Raw genomic sequence first — 27999 nt, 5'->3', positions numbered from 1 at the left:
TGACCTGTTCTTGCAGGACACAAAAGAGTACGCCAAATTGAAAACTGAGATCTTGAACTTTTGCATCTGACCATTTTCCTTTTTGTAATTTTTAAATTGTAAAAAATGGCAATGAATATTGCCTAAAATACAAAGAAAATGTGTCACCTTTAATTTTAGGCCTATCAGAGCTCATGTCTTCTTCAACTTGCTTAACTGTTCACAATAACAGTAATTTTGGCCAGGGATGCAAAACTTTTACATGCCACTGTATAGTAAAATTGTCACCCAACCACAGGCTGAGCATCACAGAAAGGACCACATAACAGGCACAGGGGTCTTCATCCAGCCCCTGGATATCATAGCAGCTAATCAACTCCTTGAGATCACTTCTCAGGCATAACAGCCTGAACTAACGTCTGAACTGGATTTCGGCTATTAAATGTTGCTGTCAGTGATTGACAGCTGCATTTAGGAAGTTAATAGCTGACATTAAATGCAGATGCTAGCTATCTAATAGAGAAAGCATCTGCCCTGAGTGGAGCTGGCTCTGCTTCTGGGCCTACTCTATGACACGCTCCATGACAAACTATTACTGAAGGAGTTAAAATTAATTTGTACATTTGTTGAATACATATTTTTCTGTTTCATATAACTACTGTACTACTGTATTCACTGCTATATGACCTTGTTACTCTCAGTATTTCACACTGTAACATTTAATGTATAATACGCCATACATTTCAATGACATGTCAAACTTTGTTATTAGTAGCGATGTATAGTTACTAGAGATGGGCAGACCCGAACAGTAAAGTTCAGCATCCATATCAAACACCTATTGTTCGGGGCATGGATACCGAACACGGATTTCACCAGGAAATCTGTGTTACTGTTTGGGTTCGGCCCCCCGAACACCACTTCTGATCGGTGGTAAAATCATCACTACCAGTCAGATAGCCACGGTTCCCACGCTGTCAAATGACAGCATGAGCCTGCAGCTATGATCGGAGGTGTAAAGTTTACCTCCGGTCATTAGTGTCAGCCGACGGGACTACTGCTCCCATCAGCCGATGCCTGCTGCTGCTAATAACAGGATGAGCAGGAGCGTGGAGAGCATGGAGCGACTCATCAGCCAGTACCTGCGCTGTTAATAAATAAATACATTTAAAAAAATGGAGCGGGTTTCCCTGTATTTTTGATAACCAGTCAGGCAAAATCACACCTGGGAGCTGCAACGCTCAGCTGGCAGCTACAGCAAGGTTGGTTATCAAGAATAGGGGGGTCCCCAGATTGTTTTTCTAAATTATTTAAATAAATAATTAAAATAAAATGGCTGTGGTCCTTCCATTTTTTACAACCAGCCAAACTAAAGCAGACAGCTTGGGGTTGGCATTCTCAGACTGGTAAGGGGCCATGGATATTTGCTCCCCCAAGCCTAAAAATATCAACCTGCAGTCACCCTGAAAAGGTGCATCTATTCGATGTGCCCATTCTGGTGCTTTGCCCACCTCTTTCCATGTTCCCTGTAGGATTGGCAAGTGGGCTTCATATTTGTGGGGTTGATGTCACCTTTGTATTGTCCTGTGACATCAAGCCCACGCTTAGTAATGGAGAGATGTCTATAACACACCAATCCATTAGTAATCCTATAATTATATGCTACTGTAAATAAGGACACAGCCAGAATAAAGTCTTTTATTTGAAATAAAGCAAAACACACTTTTAGTTTTTTATTTATAAATAACAAACACAGTTATACTCACCTAACGCCCATTCCACTGAAGCCCTTGTTTTCTGTAATAAAACAAAATAAAAAACAACATTGAGATTACTGCCGGTGACTGAGGCTGTGTTTCCAGCAGGGCAAATGAACTGCAGTGACCTCAGTAAGATCACCGATAGCACAATGAGGAAAAAGTCTCATGGTGCAGAGATTCACCACAGTGAAATTCTCCCACTGAACTGCTTTGAACTTGCCTCTGCAAGTGAGACTTTTTCTCATTGTGCTCACGGGATCTCACCAATGTCACAGCAGTTCCTTGGCATGGCTGGGAACGCAGTCTCAGTGACCAGCAGTAACCACGATGATGTCACCGCTAGTCACTGAGGCTGAGCTCTCCATTACTAATCCATGGGCTTGATGTCACTGGACAATACAAAGGTGACATCAACTCCACAAATATGAACCCACTTTCCACCTATACAGGGAAAGTGGGAAGAGCTGGGCAAAAGGCAAGAATTGGTGTATCTAATAGATATGCCTTTTCTGGGGCAACTACGGGCTGCTATTTTTAGGCTTGGGGGTTCAATATGCATGGACCATTACCAGCCTGAGAATACCAGCCCCCATCTGTCTGCTTTAGCAAGTTTGGTTGTCAAAAATGGGAGATGCCCCACGCTGTTTTATTTTAATTATTTATTTAAATAATTAAAAAATACAGCATGGGGACCCCTCCATTCTTGATAACCAGCCTTACTGAAGATGACAGCTGAGGGTTGCAGCCCCCCAGCTGTGAGTTTTGCCTGGCTGGTTATCAAAAATACAGGGGAACCCAAGCCATTTTTTTCTTTTATTTACAGTGCAGGTGCTGGCTGATGAATACTCCCATCAGCCCCTCCTGTTCTCACTGTTATTAGCGGCAACAAGCATCGGCTGATGGAAGCAGTAGTCCGGTCAGCTGACACCAGTGGCCGGAGGTAAACTTTATATCTCCAATCACAGCTGCACGCTCACGCCATCTTTTGACAGCGTGGGAACTGCAGCTGTCTGACCGGCGATGAATTTGCTGCCCATCAAAAGCGGTGTTTGCCACGCTGTCATGCACATGACAGCGTGGAAAACACTGGATGTTCGGGCACCCCAGTGAATGGCGTCCGGGGAACGGGTATGGCTACTGGTCCAGGTACTGTACTGGTACCCGAACCCGAACTTTTAAAACTGTTTGGCCAAACCAGCCAGACCTGAACATCCAGGTGTCCGTCTATCCCTAATAGTTACACTAAAAATGTGAAATTTGTGTGAGTACTGCATCTAACTCAGTTCTAAATCTCAAAGTAAATGTTTTCTGACATATTACTGTGAGGTTAACTAGTTTCTTTTCAGTTTATTCTGAGCCCAACAGCATGTTAATTTTTTCATCCAATTCTTAAACTAATTCATTTACTTGCCCAGGGGTGGACTTACTGCCGGTGTAACTGCACCGAGGCCCAGAGGTCGAGGGGAGTACTACCAGGGGCCCAACTTTCTGCTGCTTCAGAAGACAGATGCCAGCACTGTACTATACTTTAAATGTGTACAAGTGCTTGCTGGCCATCCAAGTATTGCAGACACTGCAGGCTGTGTGTGTAGACGTTTCTGCTCATCTTACGTCACCTGTGCACCTGTTTCAATCTGCCGGAGAGGAGAGATGAAGTCAGCAGAGAGCCAGGGAGCCGGAGCAGAAGGTATGTGACAGGGCTTCATCTGATTCCTGCTTCTTGTCTTGTTTATGTGGATGCTCTATCTGAGTCACTGTGTGATTTATTGCACCATCTTAAACTTACATACAGATCAAAGGTAGGCGAGTCTCTGATGGAGCTTCCGTTTTAGGAAGGATCCCCATGTGATTGGATATAATTCAATGTAGGCTTATGAACCACAATTACAACACGTTGAATAAGTTTTATTTTTTGTGGTTTATTTAAACACACACAAAAAACTAAATACATTTTTTATTTAGTTTTTAATCTACCACAACACGTTTAAACTTTTATAAGTCTTCATCAGGTGTATAGGTGTATATAGGACATAACACATGATTTTCTTTATATATATCCTATCCTCCTTGTTTGTTGGTGTGGTTCACTCTCATACGGGATCCAATAACCTTGATCACTACTATTACCAATCACAGGGAGGGTGTTTTACTAAAAATGAATAACAAAAATAAACCTAGCAGGTTAAATGTTTACATGCATATAAGCGAATAAAGCATATTTTATTAAAAACTGTATCTAAATGGAATCTATTTAATTAAAATGGACAATTCATTATTAATATCTATCCTTTCTCAATATACTACTAAAAACCCCATGTCATTTATTTGTATAACAGCACAAATACCAGGCAGATTGTTTGGCTGCGTAGTGGAATTACAGTCAACATTGCCACAGAAGGGTCCGAGAGAAATCAGGTGCCAGAGAAGACCTGAGCTGTGAGGAAGATCCGTGCTCCGCCTCAGTAGAAGGGCTCATACTCACACGATTCTCGTGCGAGTCTCTCACATGAAAACCTGGCACTGCCGCTGCCACTTTGACTAGAGCATGTGGCTACATGTATTTCTAGGCAGCCGCATGCTCCGGTCCCAGTGCCAGGTTTTCATGCGAGAGACTCGCATGAGAATCGTGTGAGTCTCTCGCAAGTGAGTATGAGCCCAAAGTCTGTGACCCATGCCAGTAGAAAACCATAAGCCATGCCAGTTGAGACCAAGAGCAGCACCAGTAGAAGACTTTAACCATAAGCAGTGCCAATAGAAGACCATAAGCATCGCCAGTGGAAGGCAATAAGCAGTACCAGTAGAAAACCGTGACCAAATCTAAACTAGCTCGGGAGACAATCTGGCTGTAGCAGAGGAACGTTCCTGTGGGTAGTGTAATGATCAGAGGAGCTTACAGAGACTGCGACTGGGGCGGGACTAGTACTGAGTGTGACTTCCATTAAGCTGAGACATAGAAGGTGGATCGCCCACCAAGGCAGTGGGGTTACTAGGTACCGGGCCAGTGTCTCAGAGGGATGTGTCATGGTGGTGGTGACCCGGTCCGTGGCCCTGGGCGTCCATGTAAAAGGGGTGAAACGTAGCTGAATAAAGTTTATAGGTGGATGATACGTGACAAAACCTGTGGTGCTCGGCAATGAAGGGGTTAAGCCGACGCTGCAGGCAGATCCTCTGGGACAGATGGTATTAGGCAGCAAGATGTAAGAGCTCCCCACAGGTAGAGCTGTAGTCCCAGGGCAGTAGTAATAGGTGTTGAGGAAGAGGGTGCAGTGTTAGGCACAGAGATGTAGCAGTGCTGAAGGGGTTGCAGGAAGAACGCAATGACACAACAGGGTGCAGTTTCCTTTGCTTTGTAAGTGCAATCCAGGATCCAGATTACAGATGGAACAGGAGTTGATCAGCCTGGGAGCAACTTAGGAATCTCTCTATGCAGATGGGTTGTGTAGTCTCCTTTCTAGTGCTTATCTGAGGCACTTGCAGTACTGAGTTACACTGAAGTTCCCCTTGCTTGCTCTCTTTAGAACTCCCCTCATATGGCAGACAGCCGCAGCCTCCTTTTTCTGGCTCACACAAGTTGCTGCTGTGCCTCCGAGTCTTAGCTGGGAACAGAGCATTTACAGCCTCTTGTTCCTCCGGTTTTTGCTGCAGGACCATCAGCATCCATACAACCTCAGATACCGGACTCTGGACAATGCGTTACAGCTAGAAGTGAGCCTGAATTCTGCTCAGTCCTCAAGCTCCTCTCTCCACGTCCACACACTTCACCTTCTCCACACAAACTCCTCTAACTTCCCTTTCCTGGCCCCAGAGAGCAGCTCCTCCCCCAGTTTGGTTCAAAGCTCCCTCTGCTGGCCCGGAGTGGGAACTGTGCTGTGTGCTAGATTTACCTGATAGAGAGACCCTTCATTGCTTCCAAGCATGACATCACACTCCCTAGGAGGAAGGTAATGCCACTGTGGCGACCATACTCCTGGGGGCGCCACAAAGGCATTAACCCCTTAACGACCTGGGGTATTTTTGGGTTTGTATTTTTATTTTTTGCTCCCCTTCTTCCCAGAGCCATAACCTTTTTATATTTTTGGTCAAAATGGCCATGTGAGGGCTTGTTTTTTGTGGGACGAGTTGTTAGTTTGAACAACACCATTGGTTTTACCATGTTGTGTAACAGAAAACAGGAAAAAAATTCCAAGTGCGGTGAAATTGCAAAAAAAGTGCAATCCTTCACCTGTTTTTTGTTCGGCTTTTTTTACTAGGTTCACTAAATGGTAAAACTGACCTGCTATTATGATTCTCCAGGTCATTGTGAGTTTATAGACACCAAACATGTCTAGGTTCTTTTTTTATCTAAGTGGTGAAAAAAAATTCCAAAGTTTGTAAAAAAAAAGTTGCCATTTTCCGAGACCTGTAGCATCTCCAGTTTTCAGTACCTTGGACCGGGTGAGGGCTTATTTTTTGCGTGCCGAGCTGACGTTTTTAATGATACCATTTTGGTGCAGATTCGCTATTTTGATCGCCCGTTATTGCATTTTATTGCAATGTTGTAGCGACCCAAAAAACGTAATTCTGGCGTTTCGATTTTTGTCACATCAGATCAGCTGTCATGTCCCGGAAAAGGTGCGGGCTCATCGCCGGAGTCATTGGACGTTAAGTGGTTAATAGTCATTTAATATGTATATAATGAAAGGTTGCATAAATATTGTGTTAACATACCATATTGACCTTGCTACTGTTATCCATAATATAATGCTTACTTGTACATATATATATATTTATATAGAAAAAAGAAGGAACAGCACAGTACTTATCTTCGGGTGCCCCCAGGCAAGGAGTCCACTACTCGCCACAGTATCCAATAATCATTCAAAAATAAAGGCAGCACTTCATAACATGTCTTGAAAATGGTGGTGAATTTATTAAACCCACATGTCAGGGCAACGTTTCGGCTCTAAATGAGCCTTCCTCAAGGAAGGATATGTGGGTTTAACAAATTCACCCCATTTTCAAGACATGTTATGGAGTACTGCCTTCATTTTTGAATGATTATTATATATATTGTGGTGTAGTTACCACTGTGTCGGCTAGGGGGCGCTGTGTGGGTGTCCCAGGACGGGTGTACAGGCACATTCAGTGTGGTAACAGGAGCAGGGTCCTAAATGACCATTGTGGGTCTCAAGGTGGGTGGCCTTGGGATGCAGGCTCCAGGGTGTATTGATCAGCAGAGGTACTGCTGATCTTTCTGTTACACTGTGTCAGGGAAGCCTGTGTGTCTATACAACCTTTGGTGATGTCATAGCCATGTGATCCCCTTTGGGTGTGGTTACAGGGCTATGTAATTGAGGTGTTTGGCACATGTGAGAGAGTGGAGGGAGTCTGTCAGAGTGTGGACAGACTTCCATGTGTCCAGGTGGGACACTACAGAGAGGGGCCTGTGTGCTAAGGAAGGAGAAGCCTTCCTGGGTCTGCGGCTGCAGATAGAGCGCTGCTCTGGACATTGCCCTGAGCTGGGTATATTAGTTGTATATGGGGAGGACTACACCTCCCAGCATGTGCTGAGACTCTCGGTCCGAGTCTGAAGCCACGGACGTTTATGTTCTTTTGTGCCTAAGCTAGAGGCTATTTTGGTGATACGCTGATTTATGGTTTATGGAGCAAATAAACCTCATGAACTTTGGGAAGAACCTGCCTCATGATTGTCTCCCGCTGCACCTGAGCGAGTCGAATCCCTACAATTGGTGACAGACTGCGGGTAGCGACTCCCAGAAGCACGTGTGGCAGCGCTGGCAATTCTGAGCCAGGAGAGCAGACGGTCTGACAACCGTGAGTAATACTGACCGAGGTCAGAGAAAGTGACTGTATTAATATTTGTGGGATACCTCTGAGGAGAAGAGGCGTCCAGGAACCTGTGTGGCCGACACAGGTAACAGACAGGAGTCTGTGTTGCACTGACCTGGGTCAGTGAGAGACTGTGTTCCTGGAGGGGTCAGTGAGCAAGGTCCTGGAGGGTCAGTGTTGGGAGGTTCTGGGAGAGGAATCGGATCCCTGGAACACGTGCTATGACCTTGGACCTGGTGAGGCGTGTGTTGGGCAGTCTCAGGCGGAGACGGATGTCCTGAAGAGCACCCGCTGAGCCCCTGGACCTGGTGAGGCTGGTGTGTTGGGAGACCCTGGGAGGAGGGTCGGCTCCCTGAATAGCACCCGGTGTGCCCTGTGTGTTGGACGGTCTCAGGCGGAGACGGTACGTCCTGAGTGGCACACGAACAGGACATGTGAGAGACTGTGCATGTGTTTTTTTTTCTTTTTTTTTTCTTTTCCTCTGCAAAACCTGAAGGTGCTTGCTGTGGCTCAGTGGGGTCATGAAGGTCTCGCAGCACAGAGACCTGGTGTTTTCTTTAAGGGATCTGCCCTGGGAGCATTGGTAGCAGACGCTGTCTGTCTACGCCATCCTGCTGCAGCTTTATGGCATGTGACTAAGCGGATACAGTAGTTGTGGCTTTACACAACTATTGAGGGTGAGTACCCTGTATTATTGCTGCATAACCCATTATACCTGCACTGGTAAGGCCCTATGGGCGCACTTTTGTGGCTTTTTTATCTTTGAGGGTGACAAGCGGCTTCCAGTAACCCGGCGGGATTACGAAGGTGACAAGCGGCTTCCGGTGGATCGGCGGGTCCACGAAGATGGCGCAGCAGGAGCTGCAGTGACACCAGCCGCTGTGTATGTGTGTGAACAGCAGCCGGAGGTGCCGGTGATCAGTGACAGCAGGAGCTGTGGTGGTGCCAGCAAGGACTTGTCTGGTATCGTGAGAGACAAACTGTGTGGTGTGAACTGTGGCCTAAGAGGTTCTGCAGGACGGACATGGGGAAATCCCAAAAGGGAGTAGTAACCCAAAAAGGGGTGGAGTCCAAAAAGGGGGCGGTGACCCAAATTGGAGTGGTAACCCAAAAAGGGGTGGAGTCCCAAAAGGGGGCGGTGACCCAAATTGGAGTGGTAACCCAAAAAGGGATGGAGTTCCAAAAGGGGGCGGTGACCAAAATTGGGGTGGCAACCCAAAGCAGGGTGGTGGTCCAGAAAGGGGCCAAGTGTGAAGAAGTGACAGCACTGGGTGACTCAGTAGGTATGTCTGGAGTACCGCAGTGTATGTGCAGGTCTTTTTCAGAATGTGGAATATCCTTTCCAGGTAGTAATGATGGGCCACAGATGTGTACAGTGATGCTGCACCGGGAAGGAGCCTTTGGTCGGCTGGACTCAGAGAGTCAGGTGACTCTGACAGGAACTCCTCTCGTTTTCTCTCTGACCGAGAAAAACGTCAGGGTTCACTGTAAACACGGGGTCACGGTGAACTACGCAGTAGACACAGTAGTGTTTGAGGGGACCAAAGGTGGTGAGTGCCAAGGTAGAGGGATACCACGGGACTTAGTCTATGCCTGGGAGAGGGGCCGGGACTTTCTTTTGTTTGATGACGTTTGGTCTGACAATGGAGATGCTTCGACTGTGGGGCCAGCGGACACTGAGACAGTGACGGCTCCTGACATGGACAGGTCAGAGGTAGAACTGAACAGAGGAAGAAGTACATCTGCCCAACTGACGGACCTGACGTCTCGTGATAAGACAGATGGTGGGCTGGGAGACGAGACTACTGGACTAGACACATTGGTGCTGGACGGTAACTGGAGGGTTCACTCGACTGGGGTGACTGACCCAGTGGTACCCTTTAACGATATAATTAAAGAGGTAGTGGTGCGACACGTGATGGACAAAAGAGAACAAGATCGTGAGATACAGCTGATAAAGGAGACTGTAACAGAACATGTCGAACGGGAGAGAGTCCTAAGGCAAGCAGCTGAGCACAGAGTGGATGAGCTGGAGAAGGAAGTCTCTGAGCTCAGAGGTCACCTGTCAGCGTGTAAAACCATGAACAAGACCCTGTTGGAAGATATGGAGGTGCTCAGAGAGGCCCAAGAGAAGCATCAACAGGAGATTCTCAGGAGAGAGGATGAGCGTCGCTACCTGGCAGAGGAGAAAGATAAAGTTCTGCAAGAACTCAGTGGAGTAGTAAAAGGTCTTCTGCAGGAGAAGTGGAGGGGCGAAGACGTACAGCGGCCTTGCCCGACTGATAGCAAGGCAGAACTGCCAAAGCCCATCTTGGAAAAGGGTCCTGAAGACTGTAAATCTCAGGAAGATGGTGAGCCAAGAGCTGCACAAGACAGTCATCCGGTCATGACAGATATCTTGAGGGAAGTGTCCGTGGGGAACCCAGAGCCATCTGTCCAGGATGAGAGCAAGTCCACGACCTTCAAGGTTGTAATGGAGGTACCCGAAGACGTGCGAGAAGCGTGTGCCAGCGAAGGTGTGCATGAGACCTTTAAAAAGGCAGTAAAGGCCTATAGTGTGAGCTGGGCACCAGAAACAGACCAGTTGGTGATACTGGCAGAAACGGAAGACACAGAGAGAAGGGTGGCTATCCTGAAGGAGATGCACCTACAATGTCTCCGCACGAAACAGATGCTCGTGGAGCGTAATAGGAAAGCCGCTCGACGTCTGGAGCTTGCAAGGGAAGCACAAAGTCGGCTGGGCTTTGTGGAAGACATAATTCCGGTACCCAGAAATCTGGTGGGGAAAGTCGTTGGCAGACTTGGAAAGGTGATGCAGGAGATGGTGAATCGATCCTGTGTGAAGAGAGTGAGGATCCCACCTGCTGGTGAAATCCAAGTCGTTATTGAAGATGACATGGTTCCTGTCATTGTGGTTGGTTCGGTGGAAAGCATTGGGAAGCTTCGCATGCTCCTGGAATATCGGGTAGCGTACCTGAAGGAGATTGAGCAGCTAAGACAGGATCGACTGCAGATGAATGAGCAGATAGAGAACGTCAGGTGGCGTCCACCTCCAACCCAAGGTGTAAGGACCCGAAGGGATCCTCCAAGGAATGAAAGGACAGGTAGTCGAAGGCAAGAACGTCGAGAGTCCGCAAGTGGCCGTTCTAATCGTAGTAACATAGGCACGAGACCCGGTGGTGGACATAGTGACAGAGGGTCAGACTCAGACCAGCCAGTTGGCCCAGCTGGACGTGGGACTCATGACAGTGTGAACTGGGAGAGCCGGCCGGTGAGAGAAAGGTCGGGTGACGGAGCGCACTGCAAACAGGTGGAGACTAAAGAGTGTCTGATCACACTGACGGACGTTGACGGGAAGGCCAAAGCCCAAGGCCGAGATACTGACCGCTGGGGGCGGGGGAGGCCTAACGTGAATATGAGGCAGTTTGACTACCGAAACAGACGGAGATGGTCCTCTCGACTTGTAGGGCAAGGTGACATGGGTGCCAGGTCTCAAGATACCTGGGTGATGTCATGTGTTCAACCCCACAAGTTTGAACAGAGGGGGGAGGTATGTGGTGTAGTTACCACTGTGTCGGCTAGGGGGCGCTGTGCGGGTGTCCCAGGACGGGTGTACAGGCACATTCAGTGTGGTAACAGGAGCAGGGTCCTAAATGACCATTGTGGGTCTCAAGGTGGGTGGCCTTGGGATGCAGGCTCCAGGGTGTATTGATCAGCAGAGGTACTGCTGATCTTTCTGTTACACTGTGTCAGGGAAGCCTGTGTGTCTATACAACCTTTGGTGATGTCATAGCCATGTGATCCCCTTTGGGTGTGGTTACAGGGCTATGTAATTGAGGTGTTTGGCACATGTGAGAGAGTGGAGGGAGTCTGTCAGAGTGTGGACAGACTTCCATGTGTCCAGGTGGGACACTACAGAGAGGGGCCTGTGTGCTAAGGAAGGAGAAGCCTTCCTGGGTCTGCGGCTGCAGATAGAGCGCTGCTCTGGACATTGCCCTGAGCTGGGTATATTAGTTGTATATGGGGAGGACTACACCTCCCAGCATGTGCTGAGACTCTCGGTCTGAAGCCACGGACGTTTATGTTCTTTTGTGCCTAAGCTAGAGGCTATTTTGGTGATACGCTGATTTATGGTTTATGGAGCAAATAAACCTCATGAACTTTGGGAAGAACCTGCCTCATGATTGTCTCCCGCTGCACCTGAGCGAGTCGAATCCCTACAATATATATATATATATATATATATATGTATATATATATATATGTGTGTGTGTACTGCGAACATATAAATCCCTTAAATCAAATTATTTATTTTATACATTAAAAAACACCTATCCCAGTGAAAAATGGCCAATGCCAAAATTAACCAGACCTACGCTGGGATGCTACATAGCCCTACTTTAAGGCTCACTGATACCTTCCTAGCCGTGGAGGTTGGCACCCTAAAAACGAGAATTGGCGCCCCCACTCAACGTGGACTATCCCTCACTCCCCTACCAGTCCCTATTCAGACAGGAGGGAAAACAATTGATGTTGTCCTGATAGAACCCCCACATAGGGGTATATTAACCAATAAATTGCTTGTCATGTGTAGGTATGCACATGGCCATCATGGCCATCATGCGTCATCTGGGTATCATACATGGATATGACGTTTATTGATTCCTCCTGATGAACCGCTACAGGCGGGGAAACGCGTCGGGGTTGACCTACACATGATAAGTGACTTTATTATATTATGATTCAGAGTATACCCTTGAGAGGGGTTAGTTTGTATTATCTGTCTGTCGGACATATCAGTTTGTCACATATGATCATGATGTGGAGGTATTAGATTTTTTATCGTTTATAGTATCCTGGGGTCCTACTTTAGCCTAAGGCAACTCTAATGTTCATTGCTATAATATCAGATGGGCATACCTACACATGACAAGCAATTTATTGGTTAATATACCCCTATGTGGGGGTTCTATCAGGACAACATCAATTGTTTGAGGTTTTGCTCGAGCTTAGGGCATTCTGAAGTTTCATTTCTGCACTATCAGATTATTGTTTTCCCTCCTGTCTGAATAGGGACTGGTAGGGGAGTGAGGGATAGTCCACGTTGAGTGGGGGCGCCAATTCTCGTTTTTAGGGTGCCAACCTCCACGGCTAGGAAGGTATCGGTGAGCCTTAAAGTAGGGCTATGTAGCATCCCAGCGTAGGTCTGGTTAATTTTGGCATTGGCCATTTTTCACTGGGATAGGTGTTTTTAATGTATAAAATAAATAATTCGTTTTAAGGGATTTATATGTTCGCACTATTTCTGATTCCCATGAGATATAAATTTCATACGTTCGATGTGTGTGTACTGATAGATATTCTGTGTTAGGCCGGGGTCACACTAGTGTTGAATACGGATGAGTGCTATGCGAGAAAACATCGCATAGCACTCGGAGCACTGTTAATCTATGGGGCAGCTTTTTTTTCTTGGACGTATTCTACGTGCGAGAGAAATCGCAGCATGCTGCGATTGTATGCGTATATCGGCCGAGTCTCACCAATGCAAGTCTATGGGTGCAAGAAAAAATTGGACACCACACAGACCATCAGTGTAGCTTGTGAGAAATACGCATACATTTTCCTTATTTCATCCCATTGAGCCATTTAATTCAATAGGGAAAGACAGTGAGAAATGTAAAGCCATACGCATGTCATACAGATGTCATACGAATACATAGGTGAGAGAAAATCACATCATCGCTTTGCAAACGGATTCCACATGAATGACCATACAGAGAACACTTGTGCGACTCTCGGCCGAGAGACTTGGACCGATTTTTCATATGTTAAGTGTGACCAAATAAATAGTGTTGTTAAGTACCACCCACTGTCTCCTCATTGTCCGTGCTGTTGCAACCAAATAACCTGCTCACATTGCATCTGGCTTTCAGCATTTTTTTTCTCCAGATTGCAATATATTTTCTGAATGTGGATTTTTTTTTCTCACATTTGTCCTGTAGGTTTCTAGCCTATAAAATGCTATAGTTAAAAACGAATGCTAAAAATATTTAAAAGGACTCTGTCAGCATGGAATGACTGTTCAAACTAAGTCCCACTGCGCAGTGCTTCATGGCGGAGCCAGTTATTTATATACATCTTCCCACCTGCTTGTTTCCCGCAATCTCCTCCCCTCCTCTGCTTTGATTGACAGCTCTGGCTTCATAGGGCCAGAGAAAGGAGGAGATAAGGTCTGTTTCACGAGAAAGAGTGAGAGAGAGAGATTCATGAAAGGAAATTCTTTTGGGCGTGCTCAGTATAAAAAGGCGGATCCGTTGGCGGATTCCGTCAATTAACAGTTGCCAACGGATCCGCCGCCCATAGGCGTCTATTATAACACATGGTGGACAGCGACGGATCCGTTGCTATCCGCTTTTTCGACGCACACAAAAAACGTTTCATTGTCCGTCCACTCAAGACAGCGGATGCCAAAATTAGGATGGATCCATCAAAAAACGGATGCAACGGATGACCATCCGTCAAAATCCGCTGCAATGCAAGTCAATGGGAAAAAAACGGATCCACCAAAAAAATGGCGGATCCGTTTTTTTGCAAAATGATGGACTTTGACTGACGTCAAAAAACTCAAGTGTGAAACAGACCTAAATGGAAACCAAGCAGGTGGGAAGCTGCATATACGGTAAATGATTGGCCTCTCCATGAAGCACTAATCGATTGTTCTCGGTTTGAGCAGTTATTCTCTGCTACAGAGTCCCTTAAGCACAACATTGCAGCAATTCCGCGCTGAAATGCCTGGGGTGGACGTTGGTGCTGGACACCAAGTGTTTTTTTTATTTTTATTGAAAGCGGCAAGCCTGGGGCAGGATGGGAGACATGGGGGGGCAGGATGGGAGACACGGGGGGCAGGATGGGAGACACGGAAGCAGAATATAAACACATGGGGCAGAATGGAGACAAGGGGCAGAATGGAGACAAGGGGCAGAATGGAGACAAGGGGCAGAATGGAGACACGGGGGCAGGATGGGAGACACGGGGGCAGGATAGGAGACACGGGGGCAGGATAGGAGACACGGGGAGAGTGGAGACAGGGGACAGGATGGGAGACATGGGGGCCAGGATGCAAACACAGAGGGCAGGATGGAGACATGGGGGCAGGATGGAGACACGGGGGCAGGATGAAGAAAAATGGGGCAGGAATATGGGGCAGGATGGAGCAAGATGGGGCAGGAATATGGGGCAGGATGGAGACAGATGGGGCAGGGTCATGGGGCAAGATGGAGACAGATGGGGCAGGATCACGATGCAGGATGGAGATGCATAGTGCAGGATCATGGGGCAGGAAGGATACAATGGAGACAGATGGGTCAGCATCTGGGGACAAATGGGTTAGGATCATGAGACAGATGGGTCAGGATCATGGGACAGATAGGGCAGGATCATGGGACAGATGAGGTAGGATGGGGAGATCATATGGGAGCAGAATGGATACTCATGAGGGCAGCATGGGAGAACGTATGCCTGGACCCAGGAATGAGGTACACTGGGCCAGGATTGGGGATATTATTACCATAGGGGATAATTAAGGGATGTTATTACTGCAGTGGTGTATTTATTTTATTTTTTTGAGGATACTGTTTTAAATGGGGGGCAGTCCTGTTACTGTGTAGTGCGACACTATGTAGCCTTTTTTTCTTCATCTGGTGTAGTGTAGAAGTTGGGGAAAAAAAATGAGTAAAGTGTTCTGCAAGCGGAGCTCTAGATAACGGTATTATTTCCTGCAGAGACGAGCACTGGCTGGAAGACATGATGGCGGTCTGTGCTGGATGAAGATGAAAAGTGAAGATGAAGGACTTCATCTAGAGACGTGAGTGAGTCAGTGTGTTACCTGTACACTGACACTATACACTATATACAGAGTTCCTGTTCACAATGTCACCAGCAATCACTGTATTACCTGTACACTGGCACTATTTACAAAGGTCCTGTGTACAATGTTGTAGGAGGATTGACCGGGCTAGGGCAGCTTATTGAGTCCCGGGCTGTAACTATCAGGGCTGTCACCAGTGTGGCTGGGGGAAGCATTTCATGTAGGAGTTTCTGATCAACGCAGACCTTTGCACCTGACTATGGGGGGCGGGTGGATATAAAAGGAGCAGAGCACATGAAAACAAGGCTTCTGGTGGGAAGACAGTACACGCTGAAGGAGAAGGTTGACTCCGTCTCCGCGGGTCTGACCTACCAGCGGGATTACTCTGCAGCCTGTTGGCCCCTTCAAGCACTACTTGCACACCTACTGGATTGAGCACCTCACACACTCCGGCATGTCAGAGCCCTGACTGGTCAGTACCCCTGACGACTACTGACGTGCCGTACTGTGCCGACCCTACAGTGCACACCTCTCCGTGGGGTCCTGCTGTGGCCTCCACTCCAGGACTTTGCTTTACACTCGCTGAGCCAACTCCTATCCGTCACAAAATACCGTGTTCCACGACTGAGGGATTAAGTTGAAATGAGCCAGGCCACGCCGTTGCGGTACAGAGACAGTGCCTTAACTTCATCCGGGATTGCTTCAGAGACGTCTCACGGCACCTGCGTCGCCATTGTGGGGTCTTTCAACCTCATCCGTCCGGAAGCTATAGACTGATAGGTTGAATCGTTTCATGCTATTTGTTGTTAACATTGTTTTATCCACTGGTCCCCTTCCTGCATTCCTACTGTATCATTACTTCAAACTCCCTGCGTAGAGTATTGACCACACACTACTTTGCATAAAGTGCCCGTTAACTCTTGCTCTGCCTTCTGCTCATCACTGCATCCCGCTTTCCTGCTAGCATTTAACAATGTCACTGGTGATCATTGTATTGCCTTTACACAGACACGATATACAGATCTCCTGTGTATAATGGCACTTATGGTGATAGTATTGTGTTTTTTATTAATGATCAACATTAATAACTATGTTACTATGTAGTATTGTAGTATTCAGTCACCATGTGGTGGTAATATGTGGTCTGGTCATGGTGTGGTGGTGTTTGTCCCTTGTATGTGCTATTATTTGCTGTGGTGGTAATATGTGGTCCAGACATAGTGTGGCTGTATTTGTTCCTTTTATGTGGTATTATAGGTCTCTATGTGGTGGTAATATGGTGTCTGGTCATCATGTGGTGGTATTTGTTCCTTTGAATATTATATTATTGGTCATTTTAAAATTTGAAAAATAAATAAAAATATACCTAAATTGTATTAGATATTTTAACAAATTTTTATTAGGTTATAGAGTAGGGCCTGGCGAAAAGAGTCTACCTTGTTGTGGTGGCAGATCATAAAAATCTTTTGGCCAAAACAAGAGCTGCTGGCTATATGTGTGATCTGGTGATGGGAACTATTAATGTGTGATTGGTGAGAAGTGGAGTTTTTCCAAGAGAGAGCTGTGGGACTCTACCAAAAAACACAGATTTGACAGATCTGACAAATCATGATCACTATGATAAACTGACCCAGTCACCAACTTTTATCCTTCATTGTGAAGTTAATAAAAAAAAGTTTCCATTGATAAGTTCTAGCTATACAGTATAATTAATGCATAGATGTAATATATAACTAAAACTATAGCTTAGAATTCTTTTCAAAACTATTCTGACATAATAAATTATCTATCTGTTAAGTTATTTCCAGAGCTCCTTGGGGGGGGGGGGGGAAGACTGACCACATGATTCATAATTTCTGTTTATGTGCTAATCACAAATAGTGCAATCTGTCAATATAATTTCATTTAGGTTCTCAGTTTCCTTCAACTCCTGCCAATTAAAAATGAACTCACTGATCTTACAACAACATAATTGGTAAGTACGTTATTAAAAGTATTTAGTGATACACTCAATTCTGGAAGCCATTTCAATCTGTCTTCAGAAGACCAGATAGGAGATATCAAGACAAATAGCTAAGTCTTTTTGATGGTCAAAACTAAACGTTAATTTATATCAGTTTTGTTTGTTATTTTATATATATACAGTATACATACACTGCTCACAAAATGAACAAAACACAGAAATACCACATCCTAGATGTCACTGAATAAAATATTCCATTTGCAAATCTTTATTCATTACATAGTGGAATGCGTTCAATTTAAATCAAAATTAATATCCCATGGAGATCTGGATTTGGAATGATACTCAAAATCAAAGTGAAAAATCAAACTACAGGCTGATCCAATTTCAGTGGAAATGCCTCAAGACTAGGAAACTATGCTCATTAGTGTGTGGCCTCCATGGGCCAGTATGTCGTTCCTACAACACCTGGACATGCTGATGATGAGGCGGCAGATGTTCTCCTGAGGGATTTCCTCATAGACCTGGATTAAAGCAGCAGTCAACTTCTGGACAGTCTGTGGTACAACATGCCATTGGTGGATGGAAAGAAACATGCTGTCCCAGATGTGTTCTATTGACTTCAAGTCTGGGGAACAGGCAGGCCAGTCCATACCATAAATGCCTTCATCATGCAGGAACTGCCGACACACTTCAGCCACATGAGGCCTAGTATCATCATGCATCAGAAGGAACCCAGGGCCCATTGCACCTGCATATGGTCTCACAATGAGCCTGAGGATCTCATCCTGGTACCTAATGGCAGTCAGGGTACCTCAGGCCAGGAGCGTAACTACCACGGTCGCAGCCGTCGCCACTGCGACTGTGCCCAGTGGGAGTCAGGGGCCCGGTAGGTCAGACTACATCTCCCAACCATCCCGATTCTCGCAGAACAGTCCCGTTTCCCCCTCCCACCTTCATCCCACCCGGGAGTCTATTTTTCCCGCACTGCAGAGCCGCCACGCCCCCCATGCACCCCATCGTCACCCTCCCAGAGACCCCCCACAGCCTGCAATGATGTCGCTAGGCTGTTCTCTAATGTGCACACAGGACCTGTGATGAGGTCACAGGAGTGGAGGAGACAGGGGTCACATGATCAGGGGCCTCAGTGTCTGCAAGACTCTGCTGTGCTGGTTGTCATCGTGCTGGATGAGGGTAAGTTTATGTGTGGGGTCAGGAATGGTTTACACTACAGGGTGGATGTAGCAGAGCTGTGTGTGTACAATTTTGGACGGAGCGGAGCCGTATGTGTACGAGGTGTACAGAGCAGAGCCGTGTGTGTACGAGGTGTACGGAGCAGAGCCGTGTGTGTACAATGTGTACGGAGCAGAGCCGTGTGTGTACAATGTGTACGGAGCAGAGCCGTGTGTACGAGGTGTATGGAGCAAAGCCGCATGTGTATGATATTTATGGAGTGGGGCCATGTGTGTACTGAGCAGAGCCGCGTGTGTATGAGGTGTATGGAGCGGAGCCGCGTGTGTGTACGAGGTGTACGGAGCAGATCCGCATGTGTACGATATTTATGTAGTGGAGCCATGTGTGTGCTGAGCAGAGCCGTGTGGGCATGAGGTGTACGGAGCGGAGCCACATGTGTACAAGGTGTACGGAGCGGAGCCATGTGTCTACGAGGTGTATGAAGCAGAGCCGCATGTATATGATATTTATGGAGTGGAACCATGTGTGAGGTGTACGGAGCGGAGCCATGTGTGTACGAGGCATGCAAAGTGGAACCGTGTGTGTACGAGGTGTACGGAGCAGAGCCGCATGTGTACAAGGTGTACGGAGCGGAGCCATGTGTCTACGAGGTGTATGAAGCAGAGCCGCATGTGTATGATATTTATGGAGTGGAACCATGTGTGTACTGAGTGAAGCCATGTGTGAGGTGTACGGAGCGGAGCCATGTGTGTACGAGACATGCAAAGTGGAACCGTGTGTGTACGAGGTGTACGGAGCAGAGCCATGTGTGTACGAGGTGTACAGAGAGGAGCCGCATGTGTACGAGGTGTACAGAGCGGAGCCGTGTGTGTACGAGGTGTACGGAGCGGTGCCGTGTGTCTACAAGGTGTACGGAGCAGAGCCGCATGTGTACAATATTTATGGAGTGGAGCCATGTATGTACTGAGTGAAGCCGTGTGAGGTGAATGGAGCGGAGCCGTGTGTGTACGAGGCATACAAAGTGGAACCATGTGTGTATGAGGTGCATGGAGCAGAGCCATGTGTGTACGAGGTGTACGGAGTGGAGCCGCGCGTGTATGAGGTATACAGAGCGGAGCTGCGCATGTACGAGGTGTATGGAGCGGAGCCACGCGTGTCCGAGGTGTACGGAGAGGAGATGTGCGTGTATTTTGGCATGGGGGGCCCCATTTGAAAGCTCGCACTGGGGCCCATAACTTTGTAGTTATGCCACTGCCTCTGGCTATCACTTGGAAGGCTTTGCGGCCCTCCAAAGAAATATCTCCCCACATCATTACTGGCCCACTGCCAAACCGGTCATGCTGGATGATGTTGCAAGCAGCAGAAGATTCTCCATGGTGTCTCCAGATTCTGTCACGTCTGTCATATGTGCTCAGTGTGAACCTGCTCTCATCCGTGAAGAGGACACGGCACCAATGTCGAATCTGCCAATCTTGGTGTTCTCTGGCAAATGCCAATCACCCTGGAAGGTGTTGGGCTGCAAGCATAACACCCATTTGTGGATGTTGGACCCTCATACCACCCTCATGGAGTCTGTTTCTGACATTTTGAGCAGACACATGGATGTTAGCGACCTGCTGGAGGTCATTTTGCAGGGCTCTGGCATTGCTCTTCCTGTTACTCCTTGCACAAAGTAGGAGGTAGCGGTTCTGCTGCTGGGTTGTTGCCCTCCTACGGCCCCTTCCACTTCTCCTGGTGTACTGGCCTGCCTCCAGATAGCTGCTCCCTGCTCTGGACACTGTGCTGACAGATACAGCTACCCTTCTTGCCACAGCTCACACTGATGTGCCATCGAGGAAGAGCTGGACTACCTGAGTAACTTATGTGGGTTGTAAACACTGCCTCATGATACTGTACAATACCTCTAGGGGTGAGAGCAATGATAAAATGAAAAAATGACCAAAACAACAGCCAAAAAAGATGAGAACAGAAAATGGTCTGTGGTCATCCCCTGCAGAACCACTACTTTATATGGGTTATCTTGCTAATTGCCTATCATTTCTACCTCGTCTCTTCCATTTACACAACAGCAGGATAAATTGATTCACAATTGGTGTTTGATAACTGGACAGGTTGCTTTCACAGAAGTGTAATTGACTTGGAGTTACATTGTGTTGTTTAAATGTTCCCTTTATTTTTTTTGGAGCAGTGTATATTGTATAGGATATATAATATGCCACGTATCTGTTCACAGTCCTTCAGGGTCCATGAAAAAGAACCCCCATGTGTCTCCATGTAAAATAGGCAATTCAGTTTACTGTAAGGGCAGGGTCATAAGTTTAATTGGTGCAGGTGTTGCAGTAGCACATGGGCCCTGGAGCCTAAGGTTAAGCCCTACAATGAATTTTTGGCGTGTTTTTGATGCTCAAAAAATGCAGCTTCTAAGGGTATGTGCCCAAGATCAGGAATTGCTGCAGGTTTTACTCTGCGTATTTATGCAGCATCAAATAAACAAAAAAGTCAGATGTTACAGCATAGTGGATGGGATTTCTATACATCCAATGTCCACTATGTGTGCATGTTTGCATGCAGATCACGGACACTGACATGCGGAGTGTCTTTCAAGACCACAGCATGTCAATTTCTATTGCGGAGACTCTAACCTCGCCAACAGAAATTTCATCAGTGCACACATGTGGATTTACCTGAGTTCAATAAAAAATGCAGATCCTCCTTACCATTGGCAATGTGCTCCGCATGTTTCCACCCCATTTTGGCATTGGAGCGTGACATATCCAATTTGAGTGAATTTTCATGATATTCACAGGTCGGCAAATTCAAACAATTTGCACATTGATTAAAATGGATCGCTATTTCATTTATTGCCACTGATTGCATCAGCCAAAGAGTGAGATCACATGATGTCAGGCATGGCCGTGCAGACTTCCCCATAATGCCTTGTTATTAATACATCAATTAGTCTAGCACAGCAATTCAGGGGTGAATATCACAGCCAGTATAAATGATATAGGCAGGGAAAGCAATGACCATTTTAGAATTGTACAGCCTAAAGATAGAAGGTCAGAGCACACAGATCATAACTAGACATAGGGACAGAAAGGCCTAAAGCAGAGTGCGGTGTACTACTTCAGTTCTGGATAACAGAGAGTTGGCGTGGTAGTCACAGTCGGTGAGTAATAAAAAATATATGGATTCAAGTGATAAGGAGGTGCACAACCTGGATAGTCTGTGTGACTGTGAATTGATTTATTTGTAATGTCCAAAATGCTATTTACCTTCAGATATATACTGTTAATCAGCAGTTAATTAGTGCTAAAATCCTGCATTGCTGCCTTTCTGAATAATGGCTAGAGGGAGAAAATGAATTTATACCCTCTCTGTAGCTGCTCAATTCCAGTCATGGAGGTGGTGCACGGAACGAGTAGTCACCGGTCACGCTAAGGAACTTTAATTGACAGCTGGTAACACGGCATATGTGTGTAGATGAGGCAGCCAATCATAGTGGCAAATCAGGGTGGCAAACAGCTCCCTGCATCGCCCCAATGACTAGAAGAGAGCTACTACAGGACATGGTCACGCTAGCATTGGACTTTTAGTTACCTGAGGTGCTTCGCATTGCTTTTACACAGGCCCTATTTTATGGGCCTACCTTCTGTTTCATATTCTTTGGTTATTCTGCCTTGTACCTGAGTTGTTTGGGATTTGTTTGTGGGTGTGATGGTTAAGATAATTCAAGCATTCTAGGGATGTACAGTGGCTTAAAAAAGTATTCACCCTGCTTGGTTTTTTACCTATTTTTTAACCTGTCCTTAAATCTTTCTGTACTTCTATTCGTGTGAATCAGCACTAAATAGTCTAAGTTGGTGAAGTGAAGTTAGAAAAATGTAGGCATAAATTAAATTCTGGGAGAGGGAGGTTTTCGGGGACGGTGCGTGCGCCACCACCCAAGTACCGCTATATTGATGATTTATTGATCATCTGGCAGGGCTCTACAGATGACCTTTCCAATTTCATGTCTCACCTAAACAAAAATAATTATAACATCAAATTAACATAAATTCCACAAGCAACAGATTGATTTTTTGGACATCCAGATTCTTGTAACTGATGATGACAGGATTCAGACCGACATCTTCTGTAAAGAAACATTGGTAAATGCCCTTTGACATGCTTCATCAGCTCTATCCACTGTGCAGCCCATTACAATAGGCCAGTTTCAGACGTTTGTGTTCCACCAATGAACGTTTTGAGAGGCAGGCAGTGGATCTTTGGGATAGGTTTCATGCACAGACATATAGTAAATGTTGTATTACCAGCGGGCTAAGGCAATCGACCATGGCCAGCTCTTGTCCAGTTCCAGGAAAGTACAAAATGAGCTGCACCAAACTAGATTTATCTCTACATATAACAATCCATCGATGAGGCACAATCCATAATATTCTTAATAAACATTGGCCAATTTTGAAGACGGAACCTAGCATTGGTTGATCGATCCCCGAGAGACCTTTGCTGACAGCTAGGAGAAGCAGTAGCCTGAAAGACTTTTGGTAAAAAGCCACTCTGTGGCAAATTCCTCCTTCCACTCTATACAGGCAAACCATGTAAGGGTTGTTTTCCCTGGGGTCATGTTTGGTATGCCGTAACATTCAACAGGCCGCTACTTTTTGCTCATCTGATGGAAAACAGACTTTCCATTTCAGAGAATATATTTCATGTATTAGCAACTTCATGGTATATTATGCCACATGCCAATGCGGCTTAATTTACGCAGGTCTCACATCACGGGAATTGCGTATACACACCATGGAACATGTAAGGGACATTAGGGCGGCTCAGTCTGTTGACATGGCATCCCTTAAAACGATCCCCCGCCACTTCAAGTTGTGCCACGACTGCAACACTGACCTATTAAGGATACGTGGAATTGATTGAGTCCCGGGAGGTATTAAAGGTGGTGTTCTTAAATGCAGGTTGGTGCAGCTTGAGTGCTGCTGGATCATAAAGTTAGGTACTATGACCCCTTTGGGTCTTAATGAGAAATTGAGCTTTTCACCTTTTTTGTAGTGTGTTCTATAACTGTGGACTCTCCGCTTCTCAATGATGTTCATTGGATTATATGCCTTTGGAGTATTTTTAACTCTGATTTTAATTGTGTGTTCTTTGTGTTTTTCACGTATTTTTTTTAGCAGATGATATTTTGGCACTGGACTATGTGCCTCGCTTATGACATTGTGGCGCCCCCAGGAGTATGGTTGCCACAGTAGCATTACCTTCCTCCTAGGGAGTGTGATGTCATGCTTGGAAGCAATGAAGGATGCAGCACACACACAAATGCAGCACACACCACAGTTCCCACTCCAGGTCAGCAGAGGGAGCTCTAAACCAAACCGGGGGAGGAGCCGCTTTCTGGGGCCAGGAAAGGGAAGTTAGTGGCGTTCGTCTGGAGAAGGTGAAGTGTGAGGATATGGGAGAGAGGAGCTGGAGGATTGAGCAGAATTCAGGCTCACTTCTAGCTGTAGGGCATGGTCCGAGGTTGTATGGATGCTGATGATCCTGCAGCAGAAACCGGAGGAGCGAGAAGCTGTAAATGCTCTGTTCCCAACTAAGACTCGGAGGCACAGCAGTAACGTGTGTGAGCCAGAAGAAATAGGAGGCTACAGCTGCCTGCCATATGAGGGGAGTTCTAAACAGAGCAAGCAAGGGGAACTTCAGTGTAACTCAGTACTGCAAGTGCCTCAGATAAGCACTAGAAAGGAGACTACACAACCCATCTGCATAGAGAGATTCCCAAGTTGCTCCAGGCTGATTAACTCCTGTTCCATCTGTAATCTGGATCCTGGACTGCACTTACAAAGCACAGTAAAGGTAAAGGAAACTGCACTCTGCTGTGTCATTGCCTTCTTCCTGCGACCCCTTCAGCACTGCTACATCTCTGTGCCTAGCACTGCACCCTCTTCCTGAACACCTATTACTGCCCTGAGACTACAGCTCTACCTGTGGGGAGCTCTTACATCTTGCTGCCTTATACCATCTGTCCCAGAGGATCTGCCTGCAGCGTCGGCTTAACCCCTTCATTGCCGAGCACCACAGGTGGCGTCACGTATCATCCACCTATAAACTTTATTCAGCTACGTTTCACCCCTTTTGCATGGACGCCCAGGGCCATGCACCAGGTCACCGCCACCATGACACATCCCTCTGAGACACAGGCCTGGTACCGAGTAACCCCACTGCCCTGGCGGGCGATCCAACTTCTTTATGAATATTTCCATGGATGGCTTCTTATTCGTCAGTCAGCTTGTGGACACAAGGGTTGTTTTTGTTACATGTCATAGTGGCATCTGACAGTGTTCTATTGCATTATGTGATATATGAACGGATTATCCTCTTGTATTTATTGTTATATCTTTTGAGCTTGGCATTATTATCATTCTTGCTTATTATTAGATACTTTTGAAGCTCCGTTATGTGTTTATGGAATTTGGATATCGTAAATGTATTTGCACATTTTCTTGCCCATACTTAATATGTCCACTGTTGTCACCACGGGTAGCACCTGAGACCGGCACTTCCTGTCTGCCCATATCCCAGATGATGTCCTTGCAGAGGCGGTGTACTCCACTGACGTCACTTGGAAGACACACCGGAAGTGACGTTCACGACGGTGGATGTCTCGCCATCTTGCACTTGTGGACGTGGCAGGAAGCAATTTCCCCCGTTGCCATTATTGGCTTCTGGAGGACGCTGTGGGGTATTTAAATGGCACGTCCATCACACAACACACTGCTCCCCCGAGGAAGCAACAAGAGAAATGTGCATCATGGTTTCGGCGCAATGGTAAGGCATATTAATCACTAGCTGAAGAGCCCGGCGCTGCCCGGGCATAGTAACTAACTGTGGTTAGTTATAGAAAATTATAATTATCCTCCATCCCATAGTCCCGTGCCCATACACCCATCACACAAATCCACGATCCCATAGGCCCGTGTCCATATACCCATCATACATATCCTCCATCCCGTAGTCAAGTGCCCATATACCCATCACACATCCTCCATCCCATAGTCCCATGCCCATATACCCATCATACATATTCTCCATCCCATAGTCCCATGCCCATATACCCATCATACATATTCTCCATCCCATAGTCCCATGCCCAAATACCCATCATACATATTCTCCATCCCATAGTCCCATGCCCATATACCCATCATACATATTCACCATCCCATAGTCGAGTGCCCATATACCCATCACACATCCTTCATCTCATAGTCCCATACCCATATACCCATCATACATATCCTCCATCCCATAGTCCCGTGCCCATATACGCATCATACATATCTGCCATCTCATAGTCCCGTGCCCATATACCCGTCATACATATCCTCCATCCTATAGTCCAGTGCCCATATACCCATCACACATCCTCCATCCCATAGTCCCGTGCCCATATACATATCCTCCATCCGATAGTCCCGTGCCCATATACCCATCACATATCCTCCATCCCATAGTCCGGTGCCCATATACTCATCACACATCCTCCATTCCATAGTCAACCATTATGACATCATAATGAGCGGCGGCAGGGCTTGCAAACTTTGATGACATCAGCGTCGCCATGGCAACCATTGTGACATCATAATGAGGGGCGGGGCTTGATACGCACACACTGCTTCCCCAGTATGCAAATAGGGGCATTATGACATCACAATGAGGGGCGGGGCTTGACACACACACACACACTTTTTCCCCCAGTATGTAGATGGGGGCAAAATTGTTTGGTGAATTGGAACGCGCAGGGTTAAAATTTCACCTCACAACATAGCTTAGGACGCTCTCGGGGTCCAGACGTGTGACTGTGCCAAATTTTGTGGCTGTAGCTGCGACGGTGCGGATGCCTATCCCGGACATACACACATACACACACACATACATACACACTTTGAGCTTTATATATTAGATAGGTAAGATCCTTTCTTACTACTCTTCCATATGCACATTTAGCATTGTATAATTGTTATATTATAATAAGGTGGTTGGCCTTATTTCCCATACTCACACACTGCACTTACTACACTTTAAAGAATTAGAATTGCCAAATTAATATTTCTCTTCCCGTTTTAGGAATTTTTGTGGGAAACTTTACTATACAGTATATGTCTCTCACATTGAGTAATATATATGATAATAATCTTGACCCGGGTTTCTATGGTCTCCCCACTTATTCTATTATACTAATTGCCTTCCGCGGCCCCATGGTTTCACTGCTGCCCTCTTCTTTTTTATAGTAGATAAATTGGAGTATGGACTTATTCACATTATTACTGTCTTGTTCATGTTTATTTGTTGACTAATAAAGATGATTTTTGTACCTTTGACTTGACAAGTCTTTAATATACATATACTGTATATTCTCTTTTTGAGGTTAATCCATACAATTATTAGGATATTTAAACTCTGTGGTTTGTCATTCACTTCTTGTGTAAATTAAATTGATACAGTATATCTGGTGCAAACAGTTCCCTTCATAACTCATATGGTTAGTGAAAGTAAGTCCACCTGTGTGCAATCTAAGTGTCACATGGTTTGTCAGTATATACAAGGTCCCACAGAAGGAATCATAGGGGCCCACCCTTCAGCTATATGCAAATACTTGTTAGCCGTTATCCCTGTTATAGTGGGATAATGACTGTAAAGCACAGGAGGCTCCTGAACATCTACTGTGTGAACACCATAACTGGGATGTACTTTTTTCACAGAACTCCTGCAAGTAAATCTTGTTCCAAGTATTTAATCTCTTATGGAAATAAAGAATCTTCTCCTAATTAATATCAGACAGAACAAATGACTGCCATACATAATACAATACACTCTACAAAGACCAATACTACCACATACAAGGAGGAAATACCACCACACAATGCCCAGACCATATAGTGACAGAATACCACATATAAGAACAAATACCACCACCACCACCACACCATGACCATACCACATATTACCATCACTAGTGACATTATACACAGAATCTCTGTATATAGTGTATAGGTAATACAGTGTATATATTGTCAGTGTACAGGTAATACAGTGATCACCAGTGACCTTATACACAGGAGTTCTGTATATAGTGTCAGTGTACAGGTAATACAGTGATCACCAGTGACATTATACACAGGTAGTCTGTATGTAGTGTCAGTGTACAAGTAATACAAGAATCACCAGTGACATTATAAATAGGAGCTTTGTATATAGTGTATAAGTAATACAGGGATCACCAGTGATATTATACACAGGATCTCTGTATATAGTTCATAGGTAATACAGTGATCACCAGTGACATTATGCATAGGAGCTCTGTATATAGTGTCAGTGTTTAGGTAATATAGTGATCAC

The sequence above is a fragment of the Dendrobates tinctorius genome, unplaced genomic scaffold (assembly GCF_039654945.1).
Source record: "Dendrobates tinctorius isolate UK_male_01 unplaced genomic scaffold, ASM3965494v1 ptg000022l, whole genome shotgun sequence".
In the NCBI taxonomy this organism is placed as follows: domain Eukaryota; kingdom Metazoa; phylum Chordata; class Amphibia; order Anura; family Dendrobatidae; genus Dendrobates; species Dendrobates tinctorius.
Note: the sequence above shows the minus strand (reverse complement) of the source record.